Source organism: Rhinopithecus roxellana, chromosome 7, assembly GCF_007565055.1.
Source record: "Rhinopithecus roxellana isolate Shanxi Qingling chromosome 7, ASM756505v1, whole genome shotgun sequence".
NCBI lineage: Eukaryota > Metazoa > Chordata > Mammalia > Primates > Cercopithecidae > Rhinopithecus > Rhinopithecus roxellana.
The window spans coordinates 46,216,484-46,237,806 of record NC_044555.1 but is presented as its reverse complement, the minus strand read 5'-3'; the positions used below and the strand labels follow the sequence as shown (position 1 = coordinate 46,237,806).

The window sequence follows — 21,323 nt, the reverse complement described above, 5'->3', positions numbered from 1 at the left end:
GTATACACCACGGAATACTATGTAGCCATAAAAAGGAATGAGATCATGTCCTTTGCAGGGACATGGATGAAGCTGGAAGCCATTATCCTCAGCAAACTAACTCAGGAACAGAAAACCAAACACTGCATATTCTCATTCATATGTGGGAGCTGAACAATAAGAACACATGGACACAGGAAGGGGAACAACACTCACTGGGGCCTGTTGGGGGTGTGGGGGGAGGGAGAACATCAGGATAAATAGTGAATGTATGCAGGGCTTAATACTTAGGTGATGGCTTGTTAGGTGCAGCAAACCACCATGGCACACATTTACCTATGTAACAAACCTGCACGTCCTGCACATGTATCCTTTGACCTTAAAATAAAATAAAATAAAATAAAAATAAAAAGTAGTTGGCTAGGTTTATATTTGAAATATAGACATTGCAGAATTTAGACATATAGGAAATCAAGATTCTGGGCACATTCATTGTAAAGTGCAGTCAGAAAGTCTCTGGTTATAAAGAGTAAATGGGATTAAGCAGGTGTTTTATAGGCAGTCTCCTCACACTGAATTGCAGCCGTGTGCTATTTTGAATGCAGTCTGACTTAATAACTCAAACATGCCAGTAACATACATGATAGAGCCAAAGTGCTGTAGTTAAATAATGGATTTTATAAACATTAAATGGTCTTTTAGCACCTGAATTTATTGCAAGAGTCAAGTAAGGGGTTATATATGCGTGCATTTTGGTCTGAATCTTGAACTTCTGTTAAATACTGATATAAATATGTCTCTTGAGATTGGTCTATAACAGATTTATAAAAAATGATTACTTTTCCTCTCAGGCTTTAAAAATTCTATTTTTGGCAACAAAATCTATGAGTTTTATTAAGCAAAGTAAAGTTTAGACCTTTACAAATAATCACTTTAAATGTCAGTGGTCTAAATAACCCAATTAAAAGACAGAAATTGTCAGAGGGAGTCAAGAAGCAATGCCCAGACATATATTTTCTACAAGGAATCCACTTTAAATATAAACACACATATAGATAAGGTAAAATGGATGGAGAATGATATACCATGTTGATACTAATAAAAATAAAGTGGTAGTAGCTGTATTAATTTCAGACAAAGCAGACTTCAGAGCAAAAAAAAAAAAGTATCAGGATAAAGAGGTTTACTACATAATGATGAGGGCCAATTATACAACAGGGCTAACAATCCTTAATGTGTATGTACCTAACAAAAGGATCAAAATATATGAGGCAAAAAATGATAAAACTGTAAAAGGGAATAGATACATTCACTATTATAATTGGAGACTTTAACATGTCTTTTTCAGTAATGGACAGATTTAACAGGCAGAAAATTAATAAGGACCTAGAGAAAATCAACAGCACCATTAATCAAATAGATTTAATTAACACCAATTAAAAGGTACTTCATCAAACAACAGTAAGTTATACATTGTTCTCAAGCTAACACAAAACATTTGCCAAGACTGATGACATTCTGGGCCACAAAACACCTTAACAAATTTGTATGGATATGAATCATACAATGTCTGCTCTCAAACCACAATGGAATTAAATGAGAAGTTAATAACTGAAAGATAGCTGGAAAATCCCAAAATACTTGGCAGTCAAACAACAGACTTCTAAATAATGCACAAGCCAAAGAGACTCAATGTAAATGTTTATTGATAGATGAATGGATAAAGAAAATGTAATATACACATACAATGAAATATTATTCAGCCTTATGAAAGAAGGAAATCCTGCCATTTGTGACATATGGATAAGTGTGGAGGATAATAGTCTAAGTGAAATTAGCCAAACACCTTCACAAGGACAAATACTGCATAATATCACTTATGTGATGAATCTAAAATAGTCAAACTCATAGAAGCAGAGAGAGGAATGGTTGTTGAAGGGAACACGATGAGGCGGAATCAAAGTTATTAGGCAAAGAATACAATTTTCAGTTATATAAGTTGAATAAGTCCTAGGGATATATTGTACAGCATAGAGCCTATGGCTAATAATACTGTATTGCGTACTTAAAATTTTAGCTAGGTGTGATGGCTCATGCCTGTAATTTCAACACTTTGAGAGGCTGAGGCAGGAGGATCACTTGAGTCCAGCAGTTTAAGACCAGCCTGGGGAACATAACAAGACCTTGGTTCTACAAAAAATAAAAAATAAATTAGCTCAGTGTGGCAGTGTACACTTATATTTCCAGCTCCTCAGGAGACTGAGATGGGAGGATTGATTGAGCCCAGGAGATCAAGGCTGCGTGAGCCATGATTGTGTCACTGCCCTCAAGCCTTGGTGAAAGAGTAAGGCTTTGTCTCAAAAAAATTTGCTAAGAAGGTAGATCTTATATTAAGTATTCTCAACACACACACACACACACACACGAATAAATAAGAAGGCAGGAGAAAACTTTTGAAAGTGACAGGTAGTTTTATGGCATCAATTGTGCTGATAGTTTCATGGATGTACAGTTATCTCCAAATAACATGGTTTTGTTTAGAGAAGATATCTTTTTTTAGAAGAAGAAATCTTAATAGAAATTTTAAAATATTTTGAGCTAATTGAAAATGAAATGACAGCTTATCCAAATTTGTGGCATGCAGTAAAAGCAGTGCTGAGAGGGAAATTTATAGCACTGAAGGCACATATGAGAAAAGAAAAAAACAAAATCAATAATCTAAGCTTACACCTTAAGAAACTAGAAAAAAAAGGAAGCAAATTGAATCCAAAGTTAGCAGAATAAAAGAAATAATACAGATCAGATCAGAAATCAATGAAATTGAAAACAGGAAACTAATAAAGAGAATCAGCAAAATCAAAAGCTGGTTCTTTGAAAAGATCAATAAAATTGATAAGCCTGTAGCCAGGCTAAGAAAGAAAGCGAGAAGACACAAATTAATAATATCAGAAATGAAAGAGGGGACATCACTAAAGATCCCATGGACATTAAAAGGGTAAGAAAGGGAATAGGAATAGCTCCAGTCTCCAGCTCCCAGCGCAGGCGACACAGAAGACAGGTGATTTCTGCATTTTCAACTGAGGTACTGGGTTCATCTCACTGGGGAGTGCCAGACAATCGGTGCTGGTCAGCTGTTTCAGCCTGACCAGCGAGAGCTGAAGCAGGGCGAGGCATCGCCTCACCTGGGAAGCACAAGGGGGAAGGGAATCCCTTTTGCTAGCCAGGGGAACTGAGACACACAACACCTGGAAAATCGGGTAACTCTCATCCCTATACTGCGCTTTACCAAGGGTCTTAGCAAACAGGCACACCAGGAGATTATATCCCACAGCTGGCCGGGAGGGTCCCATGCCCACGGAGCCTCCCTCATTGGTAGCACAGCAGTCTACGATCTAACGGCAAGGCAGCAGCGAGGCTGGGGGAGGGGTGCCCGCCATTGCTGAGGCTTAAGTAGGTAAACAAAGCCACTGGGAAGCTCGAACTGGGTGGAGCTCACAGCAGCTCAAGGAGGCCTGCCTGACTCTCTAGACTCCACCTCTGGGGACAGGGCATAGCTAAACAACAACAACAACAATAAATGTAGCAGAAACCTCTGCAGACGCAAACAACTCTGTCTGACAGCTTTGAAGAGAGCAGTGGATCTCCCAACACGGAGGCTGAGATCTGAGAACAGACAGACTGCCTGCTCAAGTGGGTCCCTGATCCCTGAGTAGCCTAACTGGGAGACATCCCCCACTAGGGGCAGACCGACACCCCACACCTCACAGGGTGGAGTACACCCCTGAGAGGAAGCTTCCAAAGCAAGAATCAGACAGGTACACTCGCTGTTCAGCAATATTCTATCTTCTGTAACCTCTGCTGCTGATACCCAGGCAAAAAGGGTCGGGAGTGGACCTCAAGCAATCTCCAACAGACCTACAGCTGAGGGTCCTCATTGTTAGAAGAAAAACTAACAAACAGGAAGGACACCCACACCAAAACCCCATCAGTACATCACCATCATCAAAGACCAGAGGTAGATAAAACCACAAAGATGGGGAAAAAGCAGGGCAGAAAAGCTGGAAATTCAAAAAATAAGAGTTCATCTCCTCCTCCAAAGGAACGCAGCTCATTGCCAGCAACGGATCAAAGCTGGACGGAGAATGACTTTGACGAGATGAGAGAAGAAGGCTTCCGTCCATCAAACTTCTCAGAGCTAAAGGAGGAATTACGTACCCAGTGCTAAGAAACTAAAAATCTTGATAAAAGAGTGGAAGAATTGATAACTAGAATAATTAATGCAGAGAAGGCAATAAACGAACTGACAGAGATGAAAATCACTGTCATACGTGACAAATGCACAAGCTTCAGTAACTGACTCGATCAACTGGAAGAAACAGTATCAGCGACTGAGGATCAAATGAATGAAATGAAGCGAAAAGAGAAATCTAAAGAAAAAGAAATGAACAAAGCCTGCAAGAAGTATGGGATTATGTAAAAAGACCAAATCTATATCTGATTGGGGTGCCTGAAAATGAGGGGGAAAAATGGAACCAAGTTGGAAAACACTCTTCAGGATATCATCCAGGAGAACTTCCCCAACCTAGTAGGGCAGGCCAACATTCAAATTCAGGAAATACAGAGAATGCCACAAAGGTACTCCTCGAGAAGAGCAACTCCAAGACACATAATTGCCAGATTCACCAAAGTTGAAATGAAGGAAAAAATGTTAAGGACAGCCAGAGAGAAAGGTCGGGTTACCCACAAAGGGAAGCCCATCAGACAAACAGCAGATCTCTTGGCAGAAACACTACAAGCCAGAAGAGAGTGGGGGCCTCAACATTCTTAAACAAAAGAATTTTCAACCCAGAATTTCATATCCAGCCAAACTAAGTTTCATAAGTGAAGGAGAAATAAAATCCTTTACAGACAAGCAAATGCTTAGAGATTTTGTTACCACCCGGCCTGCCTTACAAGAGACCCTGAAGGAAGCACTAAACATGGAAAGGAACAACCCGTACCAGCCATTGCAAAAATATGCCAAAATGTAAAGACCATCAAGGCTAGGAAGAAACTGCATCAACTAACGAGCAAAATAACCAGTTAATATCATAATGGCAGGATCAAGTTCACACATAACAATGTTAACCTTAAATGTTAATGGACTAAATGCTCCAATTAAAAGACACAGACTGGCAAACTGGATAAAAAGTCAAGACCCATCAGTTTGCTGTATTCAGGAGACCCACCTCACACGCAGAGACATACATAGGCTCAAAATAAAGGAATGGAGGAAGATCTACCAAGCAAATGGAGAACAAAAAAAAGCAGGGGTTGCAATCCTAGTCTCTGATAAAACAGACTTTAAACCATCAAAGATCAAAAGAGACAAAGAAGGCCATTACATACTGGTAAAGGGATCAATTCATCAGGAAGAGCTAACTATCTTAAATATTTATGCACCCAACAAAGGAGCACCCAGATTCATAAAGCAAGTCCATAGAGACTTACAGAGAGACTTAGACTCCCATACAATAATAATGGGAGACTTCAACACCCTAGTGTCAACATTAGACAGATCAACGAGACAGAAAGTTAACAAGGATATCCAGGAATTGAACTCATCTCTGCAGCAAGTAGACCTAATAGACATCTGCAGAACTCTCCACCCCAAATCAACAGAATATACATTCTTCTCAGCACCACATCACACTTATTCCAAAATTGACCACATAGTTGGAAGTAAAGCACTCCTCAGCAAATGTAAAAGAACAGAAATTATAACAAACTGTCTCTCAGACCACAGTGCTATCAAACTAGAACTCAGGACTAAGAAACTCAATCAAAACCACTCAACTACATGGAAACTGAACAACCTGCTCCTGAATGACTACTGGGTACATAACGAAATGAAGGCAGATATAAAGATGTTCTTTGAAACCAATGAGAACAAAGATGCAACATACCAGAATCTCTGGGAGACATTTAAAGCAGTGTGTAGAGGGAAATTTATAGCACTAAATGCCCACAAGAGAAAGCAGGAAAGATCTAAAATTGTCACTCTAATAATCACAATTAAACGAACTAGAGAAGCAAGAGCAAACACATTCAAAAGCTAGCAGAAAGCAAGAAATAACTAAGATCAGAGCAGAACTGAAGGAGATAGAGACACAGAAAACCCTCCAAAAAAATCAATGAATCCAGGAGTTGGTTGTTTGAAAAGATCAACAAAATTGATAGACTGCTAGCAAGACTAATAAAGAAGAAAAGAGAGAAGAATCAAATAGATGCAATAAAAAATGATAAAGGGGATATCATCACCGACCCCACAGAAATACAAACTACCACAGAGAATATCATAAACATCTCTACGCAAATAAACTAGAAAATCTAGAAGAAATGTATAATTTCCTGGACGCTTACACTCTCTCAAGACTAAACCAGGAAGAAGCTGAATCCCTGAATAGACCAATAGGAGGCTCTGAAATTGAGACAATAATTAATAGCCTACCAACCAAAAAAAGTCCAGGACCACATGGATTCACAGCTGAATTCTACCAGAGGTACAAGTAGGAGCTGGTACCATTCCTTCTGAAACTACTCCAATCAATAGAAAAAGAGGGAATCCTCCCTAACTCATTTTATTAGGCCAACATCATCCTGATACCAAAGCCTGGCAGAGACACAACAAAGAAAGAGAATTTTAGATCTATATCCTTGATGAACATCGATGCAAAAATCCTCAGTAAAATACTGGCAAACCGGATCCAGCAGCACATCAAAAAGCTTATCCACCATGATCAAGTGGGCTTCATCCCTGGGATGCAAGGCTGGTTCAACATACGCAAATCAATAAATGTAATCCAGCATATAAACAGAACCAAAGACAAAAAACACATGATTCTCTCAATAGATGCAGAAAAGGCCTTTGACAAAATTCAACAGCCCTTCAGGCTAAAAACTCTCAATAAATTCGGTATTGATGGAATGTATCTCAAAATAATGAGAGCTATTTATGACAAACCCACAGTCAATATCATACTGAAAGGACAAAAACTGGAAGCCTTCCCTTTGAAAACTGGCACAAGACAGGGATGCCCTCTCTCACCACTCCTATTCAACATAGTGTTGGAAGTTCTGGCTAGGGCAATCAAGCAAGAGAAAGAAATCAAGGGTATTCAGTTAGGAAAAGAAGAAGTCAAATTGTCCCTGTTTGCAGATGACATGATTGTATATTTAGAAAACCCCATTGTCTCAGCCCCAAATCTCCTTAAGCTGATAAGCAACTTCAGCAAAGTCTCAGGATACAAAATTAATGTGCAAAAATCACAAGCATTCTTATACACCAGTAACAGACAAACAGAGAGCCAAATCATGAATGAACTTCCATTCACAATTGCTTCAAAGAGAATAAAATACCTAGGAATCCAAATCACAAGGGATGTGAAGGAACTCTTCAAGGAGAACCTCAAACCACTGCTCAGTGAAATAAAAGAGGACACCAACAAATGGAAGAACATACCATGCTCATGGATAGGAAGAATCAATATCATGAAAATGTTCATACTGACCAAGGTAATTTATAGAATCAATGCCATCCCCATCAAGCTACCAATGAGTTTCTTTACAGAATTGGACAAAACTGCTTTAAACTTCATATGGAACCAGAAAAGAGCCCACATTGCCAAGAAAATCCTAAGTCAAAAGAATAAAGCTGGAGGCATCACGCTACCTGTCTTCAAACTATACTACAAGGCTACGGTAACCAAAACAGCATGGTACTGGTACCAAAACAGAGATATAGACCAATGGAACAGAACAGAGTCCTCAGAAATAATACCACACATCTACAGCCATCTGATCTTTGACAAACCTGAGAAAAACAAGAAATGGGGAAAGGATTCCCTATTTAATAAATAGTGCTGGGAAAATTGGCTAACCATAAGTAGAAAGCTGAAACTGGATCCTTTCCTTACTCCTTATATGAAAATTAATTCAAGATGGATTAGAGACTTAAATGTTAGACCTAATACCATAAAAACCCTAGAAGAAAACCTAGGTAATACCATTGAGGACATAGACATGGCCAAGGACTTCATGTCTAAAACACCAAAAGCAATGGCAACAAAAGCCAAAATTGACAAATGGGATCTAATTAAACTAAAGACCTTCTGCACAGCAAAAGAAACTACCATCAGAGTGAACAGGCAACCTACAGAATGGGAGAAAATGTTTGCAATCTACTCATCTGACAAAGGGCTAGTATCCAGAACCTGCAAAGAACTCAAACAAATATAGAAGAAAAAAACAAACAACCCCATCAAAAAGTGGGCAAAGGATATGAACAGACATTTCTCAAAAGAAGACATTCATACAGCCAGCAGACACATGAAAAAATGCTCATCATCACTGGCCATCAGAGAAATGCAAATCAAAACCACAATGAGATACCATCTCACACCAGTTAGAATGGCAATCATTAAAAAGTCAGGAAACTACAGGTGCTGGAGAGGATGTGGAGAAATAGGAACACTTTTACACTGTTGGTGGGATTGTAAACTAGTTCAACCATTATGGAAAACAGTATGGCAGTTCCTCAAGGATCTAGAACTAGAAGTACCATGTGACCCAGCCATCCCATTACTGGGTATATACCCAAAGGATTATAAATCATGCTGCTATAATGACACATGGACACATATGTTTATTGCAGCACTGTTCACAATAGGAAAGACTTGGAATCAACCCAAATGTCCATGAGTGACAGACTGGATTATGAAAATGTGTCACATATACACCATGGAATACTATGCAGCCATAAAAAAGGATGAGTTTGCGTCCTTTGTAGGGTCATGGATGCAGCTGGAAACCATCATTCTCAGCAAACTATCACAAGAACAGAAAATTAAACACCGCATATTCTCACTCATAGGTGGGAAGTGAACAATGAGATCACTTGGACTCTGGAAGAGGAACATCACACACCGGGGCCTATCATGGGTGGTGGTGGGGCGGATTGCATTGGGAGTTATACCTGATGTAAATGACGAGTTGATGGGTGCTGACGAGTTGATGGGTGCAGCACACCAACATGGCAGAAGTATACATATGTAACAAACCTACACGTTATGCACATGTACCCTAGAACTTGAAGTATAATAATAATAATAATAAAAGAAAATTTAAAAAATTGAGAGAAGCAAAACAAAGAAAATGATACTTGCACTTAAGGTCTGTATTACTTTAGCTGTTTATTTCTAAGCATATATAAATCTCAGACACAGACATGCACATGTACACAGACTCAAACATGTAGTTGGGTCTTAAATAATTTATCTATGACTGATCTGTAATCTGCTGTGATGGATTTATAGTTTGAATTATGTCATTCATTTTAAGACAATTTTTACAATAGTCATTTAATGGACCAATTATGTATCTATTAGTCATCTATTCTGTCTGGCTACAGTACAATATATTGTGACATTTATAGTTTTTACCCTTTTTTCCTGAATATGAGAAATTCAGAGATCAAGGGGAATTTAAAATATTCCTTTTGCTCCATGTGTCTTGATTTGAGTATTTATATATTTTAATCTAAAGTATATCAGAGGCAAATGCTTTATCCAGACCACTAACATTAGCAGTTAACCACTCGCTTGATGTTAGGAGAGAACATGGCATTGGAAAACTACATTATTTCATGCATGTTGATGTTTCAGACAATTATTTTTTATCTTGTGCTAGAGTGATGATGAAAAATACTGCCCCCACCCAAACATAAACTTGAATCTTAAAAATAAATCTTGACAAGAGTTCCAAATGAAAAAAAAAGGGGTAAGAAAGAAATATTATGAACAACTCTGTATTCATTATTTGATAACCTGGATGACCCATTTCTTAAAAGGCACAATCTAACAAAAGTCATGCAAAATAAATATATAATTTGACTAGCCCTATGTCCATTACAGACATTAAAATTACCTATTGGCTACTATGCCCGCTACCTGGGTGACAGGATCCATACCATAAACCTCAGCATCATGCAATATAACCATGTTACACACCTGCACATGTACTCCCTGTATCTAAAATAAAGTTTGAAATTTAAAGAAATAATAAAAATAATTTTAAAATATATTAAATAAATATCAATAACCTCCCCAAACCAAAAGTACCAGGTCCAGTTACGTTCACTGGGGAATTCTGCAAACATTTAAGGAAGAAATAATACCAATTATTTGTAATATTTTTCAGAAGATAAAAGCAGAGATAATTTCTAATTCATATTATAAAGCCAGCATTACCGTGATAACAAAATCAAAGACATTACAAGAAAAGAAAACTATAGACCAATATTTCTGATGAGCATAAATGCAAAAATTCTCAATAAAACATTAACATATCAAATCTAACAATACAGAAAAATAACCATACACCACAATCAAGTGGTAATTTTCCCAGGCATGCAAAGTTAGTTCAATATTTGAAAATCAATTAATGTAATAAATCATATCAATAAGCTAAAGAAGAAAAATTACATAATCATATTCAATAAGCACAGAAAAAAATATTTGACAAAATTCAACTCCCATGAAAACAAATCTCAGCAAATTCAGAATAGAAGGGAACTTCTTCAACTTCATAAGACTATATACACAAAAGGCACAGCTAACATCATACTTACCAGTGAGAAATAAGAACTTTTCCCTCTAAGATCAGGAACAAAGCAAGAATGGCTGGATAATTTCCTGAAGTCTACTTGTGGGTTGTGGTGCTGGTGGTAGCAGCTAGAAAACATAGAAGATAAAAGCATTAATTACATGAAATAGTATATTCTGTACCGCACAGGAGTATTTTTGGTTTTGAATGAAAGCTGTGCCCTCGAAAGGATGGCATTCATTTTTTAAGGTTTTGAGAAACACTGGACGACTAGTTTGGATATACATGTTGGCACATTCTGTTTGACCATCTAGCTGGAGAATAATATACTAAGGTTAAGCAAACTTTAACCTAGAGGAGAAGAAATAAGTATTTTCAAGAAAAGAATTAGGAGATGGTAGCCTTGGTCTGAGAAGACCTGGTTCATGAGTCAGTGGAGCATTTTAGGGACACTGTTGTAGTCATGAGTGGTGTCGACAGGGAGGAAAAGTTAATTTTGGTTTAGGTATTGAGCAGCACAAAAAGAGTGTTGTTACAAAAATGGAAGGAGTTTATGATAAAACACTTGGATATTGTGGCACAAGGTGTTAAGGCCTTCAAGTTTTCGACAGGTCTTCTGCCTTCTAATTGAATTCTCTGCCTAACAGCCCGTTTCATTTGCCTCTGAATGGAGTTCAATTTAATTCATGATCAATAAGTAGTCCATACAGATCTCGGAAAGACAAAGTAATTGAAAGGCAAGGCTTCATGCCACAGACACAGTATGTGGATTTAAATTTCCCCAGTATGAAATATAAGAAGGTAAAGAGGTGTTAATTCAATATTGTATTAGGCTAAATGCAAAAACAGAAGGTTGTTCCACATATGCAAGGATCTTGATGCTATCATTCTCAGATGCAGACAACAAAACTCTTTTGTGTGGTTTCAGTAACAGAGAGATAATAGGTAGGTTTCTTCAAGAGTTTTTGTTGTAATCCTATACTATGGAATGCTTTACTCCAAACTATAATAAATATAATGAATAAATAAATATAAGACTAAACAATGATACCACTGGAATTCAGTATATTCTTCCTCTTTCCAATGACGCAATATTTTAATGAGCAAAAAAGCAAAAAACAGATGGGGGCCAATTCAGCGAGAGGATATAAGAATTGTAAATATATGCACCCAACACTGGAGCACCCAGATATATAAAGCCATTATTATTAGAGTTAAAGAGAAATACAGAACCCAAGACGATAATAGCTGGAGAATTCAACACCCCACTTTCAGCATTGGACAGATTTTCCAGATAAAAAAATCAGCAAAAAACACCAGACTTAATCTGCACTATAATATAACATAAATAATGTGTATTCTGCAGTCATTGGATGAAATGTTCCATAAATATCAATTAGATCCATTTGTTCTATAGTGAATATCAAGTCTGTTATTTCTTTGTTGATTTTCAGCCTGGATGATCTTTCTAATGCTGAAAGTGGAGTGCTGAAGTCTCCAACGATCATTGTTTTGGGGTCTCTCTCTTTAGCTCTAACAATATGTGCTTTATATATGTGGGTGCACCAGTATTGAGTGCATATATATTTACCAGGTTATATATTCTTGCCGAAATGATCTCTTTATCATTATACAGTGACCTTCTTTGTCTCTTCTTATACCTTTTGTTTGATATCTATTTTTTCTGATATAACTACACTTGTTCTTTTTTGGTTTCTATTAGTATAAAATATCATTTTCCATCCTTTTATTTTCAGTCTATGTGTGTCATTATAGGTGAAATGTGTCTCTTGTAGGCAACAGATCAATGCATCTTGATTTTTAATCCATTCAGCCACTCTTTCTCATTTGATTTAGTCTATTTACATTCAATGTTATTATTGATAAATAAGGACTTACTCTTGCCATTTATTTATTGTTTTCTGGTTGTGTTGTGATCTTCTCTTCCTTCTTTCCTTCCTTCCTGTAATCCTTTTAGTGGAGATGATTTTCTTTGGTGGTATGTTTTAATTTCTTGCTTTTTACGTTTTTCGATTGATTGTACATTTTTTGATATGAGGGTGCCATGATGCTTGCAAATACTATTGTACAACCCATTATTTTAAACTGATTACAACTTAATACTGATTGCACAAAAAATTAACTAAGAAGCACTGAAAAAACTAATATAAACTCTACATGTTAACTTCATCTCCCTGCTTTTAAACTTTTTATTTTTTCTATTTATATCTTATTTTACTGTCTATGTCTTAAAAAGCTTTTCGTAGTTATTTTTGATCTGTTCATCTTTTAGTCCTTCTACTTAAGATATAAATAGTTTGCACAACACAAATATAATGTTATATTATATGTTTTTCTCCATACTCACTATTATCAGTGAGTTTCGTACTTTCAGATGATTTCTTGTTGCTCATTAACATCATTTTGTTTATGATTAAGTAACTCCCTTTAACATTTCTTATAGGACAGGTCTGGTGTTGATGAAATGCCTCAGTTTTCATTTGTCTGGGAAAGCATTTTTCTTTTACGTTTAAAAGATATTTTTATGGGATATAGTATTCTGGTGTAAGCATGTTTCTTCTTTTAGCACTTTAAATATGTTATGCCACTCTCCCCCCACCTGTAAGGTTTCCATTGGAAAACCTGCTGCCAGATGCTGCATTGTCTATTTTTTGTTTGTTTGTTTTCCTTTACTCTTGCAGCTTCTAGCATTCTTTGTTTATTGTTGACCTTTGGGAGTTTGACTATTAAATGCTTCAAGGTAGTATTCTTTGGGTTAAATCTGCTTGGTGTTCTATAACCTTCTTGCACATAAATATTGATATCTTTCTGCAGGTTTGGGACATTCTCTGTTATCCCTTTGAATAAACTTTCTACCCATATCTGTTTCTCTACCTCCTGTTTAAGGCCAATAACTATTATATTTGCCCCTTTGAGGCTATTTTCTAGATCTCATAGGGATGCTTCATTGTTTTATATTATTTTTTCTTTTGTCTCCTCTGACTGCGTATTTTCCTATAGCCTGTCTTCAAGCTCACTAATTCTTCCTTCTGGTTGATCAATTCTGATGCATTCTTCAGTATATGTCAATTGCTTTTTGCAACACCACAATTTCTGCTTGCTTCTTTTAAATTATTTCAATCTCTTTATTAAATGTATCAGATAGGATTCTGATTCCCTTCTCTGTATTACCTTGAATTTATTTGAGCTTCCTCAAAACAGCTATTTTGAATTCTCTTTCTGAAAGGCCACGTTTATTTGTCTCTCTGGGATTGATGCCTGGTACCTTATTTAATTCATTTGGTGAGGTCATGTTTTCCTGAATAGTCTTGATGCTTGTCGATGTTTGATAAACAGTTTCTGGTCACTGAGTGGTTAGGTATTTATTGTAGTTTTGCAGTCTGGGCTTCTTTGTACCTGTCCTTCTTGAGAAGGCTTTTCAGGTATTTGTAAGTACTTAGTTGTTGTGACCAAAGTTTTTGGTCACTGCTTCTATATCTCCATTAGAGGGCATTCCAAGTCCAGCAGTGCTGTGGTTCTTGCAGACTTATAGAAGTACTGCCTTTGTTGTCTTGGATAAAATCTGCAACAATTTTCTGGTTTACCAGGCAGAGACTCTTATTTTTTCCTTTACTTTCTCCCAAACAAATGAAGTCTCTCCCCCTGTGCTAAGCTGCCTGGAGCTAGGGGAGGAGCAGGAGTGACACAAGTACTGCTCTGGCCATCACACTAGGACTGTACTGGATGAGAACTGAAGCCAGCACACCATTGAGTCTCATCCAGGACCCGCTGTAACCACTACCTGGCCACTGCCTATGTATGCTCAAGGCTCTAGGGCTCTCCAATCAGCAGGTGACAAAGCCAGCCAGGCTTCTGTTCTTCCCTTCTGGTGGCAAGTTCCCCTGGGCCCTGGGTATGTCCAGAGATGCCTTCCAGGAGCTAGGACCTAGAGTCAGAAACTTTACAAATCTGCCATGTGCTCTACTCTGCTGTACCTGAGCTGACACCCTAACCACAAGACAAAGTCCTTCCTTCTTTTTCCTTCCATTTTCATAGGCAAAGGATTCTCTTCCCATGGCCACCACCCCACAGGCCCATGGGGAACACTGCCAGGCTACCACTGGTATTCACTTAAGGCGCAAGGGCTCTTTAATCAGCTTGTGGCAAATTCTGCCACCCTTTGGGGCAGTGGGCTTACCTCTGGCCCAATGCAGGTCCAGAAAAGCCATGTAAGAGCCAAGGTCTGGAATCAGTGACTGCAAGAGCCCACTTGGTATTCTTTCCCACTGTGGCTGAGCTGGTACCTAACCCACAAGACAAAATCCCCTTTACTCTTTCCTCTGCTATTCTCAAGCAGAAGTCTCTCCCATAGCCACCACATGTAGGAATGTTCGGGGTCACATCTGAAACCAGCACATTTTTGGAGTCTTGCCAGAGGTCCACGGCAAATAGTACCTGGCTATTGCTGGTGATTATTTAGGGTTCAAGGGCTCCTTAGTCAACAGTTGATGAATCTTTTCAGGACTGGGTCCTTCCCTTCAAGGCACTGGGTTTCCTTTTGGCCCAAGGTGTGTCTCAAAATATGCAGGAGCTAGCGCTTGGAATGGGGTCCTCATGACTCTTGTCAGCTGCCCTATCCTGCTGTGGCTGAACTAGTGGCCAAGTTGCAAGGCAAAATTCACTTTGCTCTTCCCTCTTCTTTCCTCAAGCAGAAGGAAGTAGTCTTTTTGGAGCTTCACATTAGTCTGGCTGTCTGGTGTTGGGGTAGGGGTGGCACAGGCACTCTTTAAGCGTCTCTTGTTGGTGTCACTCTAGGTCATGTGCCCCTCAAGTTTACTGGCTTCAAGCTCAGCATTGCACTAGAACTTTCCTAGACTTGCAGTCCTTGTGGCCTTAACTACTTTTTATGTTTATTCAGGACCCCAGAGCACTTTAGCCCACAGTGGTGAAGCTTGCTGAAACTCACGTTCTTACTGGAGAGACGGGTGATTCCACTCTGGCTAGAATGTCTGTAAATGCTCCCTCTGTGGGCGTTACCTGAGTTCTGCCCCATGTTGCTTTCCACTGACAGGGCAGCAGTAAGTTTTAATGCAAAGTCCCACAATCACTGCAGTTTCCCTCTCCCAAATGCACAGATTATCTCTCTGTACCACGTGGTCACTGCTGGGGGATGGAGGAGGGGTGGTGTCAGCAATTGAAGACTGTATTTCCTACCCTCTTCAGTACCACTTTCAGAGATATGAAGTTAAAACCAGGTACTGTGATCACTCGTTTGATTTTTGGTTCTCATGAATGTTTTTTTGTGTGTGAATCATTGTTAAATTTGGTGTTCCTATGGAGTGGAAGATCAGTGGAGGCTTCTATTCAGTCATCTTGCTTTCCCTCCTATTTTTCTTCATTTTTTTAGTCTCTGCATGCATAACCTCTATCAATAGTTCTCCAAGTTCATTATTTCTTTTTTCTGCAAATTCAAACCTACTGTTGAGGTCCTACAGTGATTTTTTTTTTATATATCACTTATTGTACTTTTCAATTCCAGAATTCTCATTTGGTTGTTTAAAAAAATTCTCTTTATTGACATTCTCTATTTGATGTGACACTGTCATTGTATCTCCTTTATGCCTCTAATCAAGCTTTACTTTAGTTATTTGAATATATTATAATGGCTAATTTGCAAACTTTTCCTGTTAAATCCAGTTTCTAGTCGCTCTCACAGGCAACTTCTGATGCCTGTTCCCCCCCCACCCCCAGTATATGTGTCATACTCTCCTGTTTCTCTGCATGCCTCAAAATTTTTTGTTGGAAACTGGACATTTGAGAACATATTGTAGCAAATATTAGTACTGCTCTCACAACTTGTTATTATTTCCTTCTTTATTTTTTTAGAATAAATTATTTCAGTGACCTCTATCTCCCTTCCCTCCTCCTTACCACTCTCACTGTTAGGTCTCTGATGTTGCTCCTCAGGAGGGCAAAGTTTTGAGTATTCCACGATTACCTTGGAATCATAGTGGTATTGGTATAGTTCTCTTCCATTTTTTCCCTGATCACACCCAGCCATTTAGCTCCTATTTTACAGTGTCTTGGAGCAGAAATTCAACTATGAACTAATCTAATCAATTTGTATCTCCTTCTAAGGAATAGTTCCTGAGGTAGTACTTATTCTGAACCCAGGCAGGCCCCTCCTATGTGTTTTATTCCCTGGTTTTCTCCTGCATATTTACTGGTCTATATTCCAGGCTATGTTTTCATTAGAGGAATGAATATCCTCTTGATTCCCTTTCACCACAACTTTCACTGTTTTTGAGAGGGCTCTTAGGTTTAAATGCCTCTACACTTGTTGCAAATGAATTAAGCTTCTTGAGAAAGAGACTAGGAACTACCTGTTTGATAGCCTGCTTCTTTCCCTCACTCTCCCCACACTCAGGCAAAATCTCTAAGCAAGGTTCTGTAGCTGGGGGTGAGAACAATGGCAAGCTTCTGAGTAACACTTTCACTCTAGGAGCAGAACACTCAGTGGAGGGGTTTCAGTAGTTTGAGATCTTCTCAGCTTACCTCTCCTGATGTGGAACGACTGCCTCAAAAATCAAGGAAAGGGCTATTGGGTCCCCAATATTCTTAGCATGTCATACTCAAGTTAGAGCCTTCATTTCACAAGTGGGGGTTGAGGCCACGTGTAGAGAGACTCATGCCCATAATCCCAGCAATTTGGAAGGCTGATGTAGAAGGATTGCTCAAGGCCAGGAGTTTGAGACCAGCTTGGTCAACATAATGAGACTCTGTCTCTACAAAACCAAAACCAAAAACCACACAAATACACACACACACACCCGCTACACACACACCCTATGTGGGGAATGGGCATAAGAAGGGAGCTCCTACCTCTTGACCACAGTTACCTGGAAAATAGCCTCAGCAACCAGCAGCTGGGTGCAGAATGAGAAATGTGGTTTTACTCCTCCTGAGAAGAATGCTTCCAGTTGGAGGAGAGGGAGTCCTATATTCTTGGCTGCTGTAGCCTGGAGTGAAGTTTCTACCTTACTGATCTGGGAGAAGGAAAGAGAGAGCAGGCTTGATTCATATGCCTACAGACTTGAGCAGATATTTCTTCACTTACCGTTTGACCTTAGGACCATTTCCAAAGGCTTTAAGTGTTTTGTTTTTTAAATAATTTTCACCAGTTTTTCTGGAAAGTGGGTTAGCAGAGCTAACCACTTGAGGGATTCCAGAAGTCAATCCCTCAGAGGTCTTTGAACCTCTTCTATTTTTCTGTATATCCACTCTTTTTATTCCATCCAGTCCCAAGGCTTTAAATATAAACTATACACTGATTTCTCTCAAATTTACATCTTCTCCAAGGACCTATCCCCCTAAACTTGAGTAAAATACTGTATGCGGCTTCCTAGTTAACATCTCCACTCAGATATCTAATAGGCATCTCAAATTTAATATGTCTAAAATTGAACTCCTGATCTATACCTCACCCTAAAACCTGCTTTATCCATAGTCTTCTCTATCTCAGTAAATAGAATGTTTTTCTTTTTTATAGTATGTACAAATTTTTATCTTCCTGTTGCTTTGGACAGAAACCTTGGTATTATTCTTAACTCTTTTCCCCTCCTTATCCCACATGCAATCTGCCAGCAAAATTTAAAAGATCTGTCTTTAAAATATATCAAGATTTGACCACTTCTTACCCCCTGCAGCCAGCTCAAGCCACTATTATCTCTCCTGTGGATTATTGCAATAGCTTCTTAACTATTGTAAGCTTGTGCCTACCTTCAAGATGTGTCTCCCCTTCTGTCTCCTAACATGCCAGAGTGATTCTGTTAAAACCTAAACCATATCATGTTACTCCTCTTATTAAAACCATTTGATGTCTTCTCATCACACAGAAAGTTATGTTCTCACAATGTCCTAAAAGACTCCACAATATCTTTCCACTCCATACCCAGTTTACTGTATCATCTTATCTGCTATTACTGTTTTCCCTCAACCACTCAGCTCCATCCTAGTCACTCTGCTAATTAACACACAAACCTCACATTTATCTCAGAACCTTTGCACGTGTTATTCCCTCTGCCAAGAATACTTTCCTGAGATTGCATTCGTATCTCCTTCAGGTCTTTGTTCTTATGGCATCTTTTCAGTGGGGCTTATTCTGACCTCCACATTTAAAATTAATGTACTCTCTCTGCCATCACTCTCTATTCCATTTCCCTGCTTGCCATAATTTAATGTAATGCATATTTCACTTATTTATTTTGTATACTGTCTGTTTCCCTGCCAATTTACTGTAACCTCCATGAGGCTTGGGATAATTTTCTCTTTTGTTCACCACTCAACATCTGAGAACAGTGTCTGGCACAAAATTGGTTCTCAATAAATACTAGCTGAATGAATGAATGAGCTGGTTTCAACAGAGGAAAGAAGCCTAAGGGCACTTCTGGTATGGGAGAATAGGGAATAGAAACAGAAGGCTTAAGACCTCTTTATTCTCATGGCAAATTGCGCACAAACAAGCTTTGGGCATGTATATAAACTCAGGTGTACCTCAGTGCCCAACACTGCCTTTTCCACTCTATCATCCAGTCAAGTCTTTAGGTATTTGATACGTAAATCACTTGACTTGGGCCATGGCAATGCTTCCCAATGGCCATGGGCGTAGACTCCCACTAAACAGATATAAACAAACTGGTGGTTTTCTAATCTCCTCCACATTTTACCAACTGTTTAGTTACGTGACTTCGTATGCCAATATACATGAGATTAAAGGGAAGCAGATGAGGGTGGCAGGGGTAGTGTTTGGAATATATGTGTTGTGGGTCCGGAGTCAAAGTCAAAGTTCAGCCTCAGTTATTACTTTGCTCAGAACTTCAGTATCCCACTCAGGAATCTTCCACAGACATGCCATTGTACAAATATCATAATAAGATAATAAAGAGATCTACATGGAACCCTGGAACCCTATTTCCACATTCGATGAATGAAGAACCTGAGGCCCAGAGAGGGGAAGAAACTTGCCAAAGTTCCTAAATATAGTGAATGGAAGAAATAGAAATCCTTGCTTCTTGCCACATAGTCTGATGCTGTTTCAAATAGGAGACATTGAAGTCTTTTTCATGGGGTACCCCAACTGAAGAGAACCCCTAAAATCAGCAGGAATACTTAACAGAAGCCAAATGCAATATAATACATAGTGGGTATACTTACAAACAGAATTTCATCTCAGCAATAATTAAAGGATATGTGTTTAGACTTTTGCAGGCAGGTACATGTTAGTTCAGGCTTCTAACTTCATTTTAACAAAGCAAAGCCAGGACTCATTTAATTAATCTTGTCAATGAAATTCCCTGATAAGTAGGTCTGATACTGCAATTTGCAAAGTAGGAGTTTAGTCAACTTCAGCACTGCCTCTTTTCTTTTGATTTTTTTAAAAAATAGTTTAAAGCATCAAATTCACACAGGCACATTGATAGTAGGGTTATTTGGAATTAAGTTTTTTATCTGTTATAAGCTGGGTACCTCTGGAAACAGACTCTGTGGTAGAGATGTTTGTGCAGGGAGTTTATTGGGGAGTGCTCTTGAGAACAATATCTGAGAGGGACTAAAAGAAGCAGGACTAAGAAGAGAGAGAAATTGCAACAGAGGACCTATCCAACTTCATGAGGAGTTCTGAGATTGAGACAGCACTTCAGAGATGTTTCAAATTGAGGCAAGGGCTCTAGGTCTTTGTATTTTCACATGGGCCCGTCAATGGATGTAGTCTGCACCTGAAGAAAAGGATGCATAATGTTGAATAGGGCAGATCCCTCAGCCTAGGACAATTCCTGGGAAGGAAGTGTCTAGTTACACCTTGGCAGCTAGACATGAGTGCCTGAGTCCTTCATGGAGGATGAGGGTTGTACAGTATCCATCACACTTCCCTTCCTTTAGATTTGGCCCTCCCTCACTTCCCCACACCAGCATCATCAAATGGTTTATTTCACTCCTTCCTTGCCTTACTCTTTGCATTATTATGCCTATAGCAGTGTTCAGCAGAATTGCATTCTCTTTCTCTTTGGTTTTGAAATATTGCTTTTTCTTCTTTTTTATATATCCTCCAGAAGACTAACTTGGAGGGTGAAATATAGCTTTTGTTGATAATTGAGTTCTATAGGCAGGAAGAAGTAGCCATAAGCTGGGAACAACAACAGCTTAGTTTTTAATATATTAATGTAACAGGTTCTGTTTTTTATATACCTTTTATACAAGGTATACTCTTTTATTTTTTATTTATTTATTTATTTATTTATTTATTTATTTATTTATTTATACTTTCAGTTCCAGGGTACATGTGCACAACGTGCAGGTTTGTTACATATGTATACATGTGCCATGTTGGTGTGCTGCACCCATTAACTCGTCATTTACATTAGGTATATCTCCTAATGCTATCCCTCCCCTCTAAGGTACACTCTTTTATACAAGAGCTGCCTGTCCTGCCCAACATACCTTGCAGGGACTGTTTAGGATCTACAGAAAAGGCTTTGTACTTACAAGTAAACTAACTTCAAAAAGTTGGCAATATGTATTTGAAAATGATTTAAAAATTTTGAAATCCTGCCATTCGTGAAAATGGATTAATCTGGAGAACATTATGCTAAATGAAATAAGCCAGACACAGAAAAAAAGATACTGTGTCATATCACTTCTTTGTGGAA

At 38.4% G+C, this 21,323-nt stretch overlaps 1 protein-coding gene across 1 annotated transcript in view; it reads left to right on the top strand.

The window, feature by feature from the left end:
• UPRT (uracil phosphoribosyltransferase homolog) overlaps positions 1-21,323 on the top strand; it is a 173,238-nt gene that overhangs the window by 87,571 nt on the left and 64,344 nt on the right. The window contains exon 4 of the mRNA XM_030933924.1: positions 15,539-15,698. The gene's annotated coding sequence lies outside the window, so the exon portion shown is untranslated. The remainder of the gene's footprint in view (positions 1-15,538; positions 15,699-21,323) is intronic.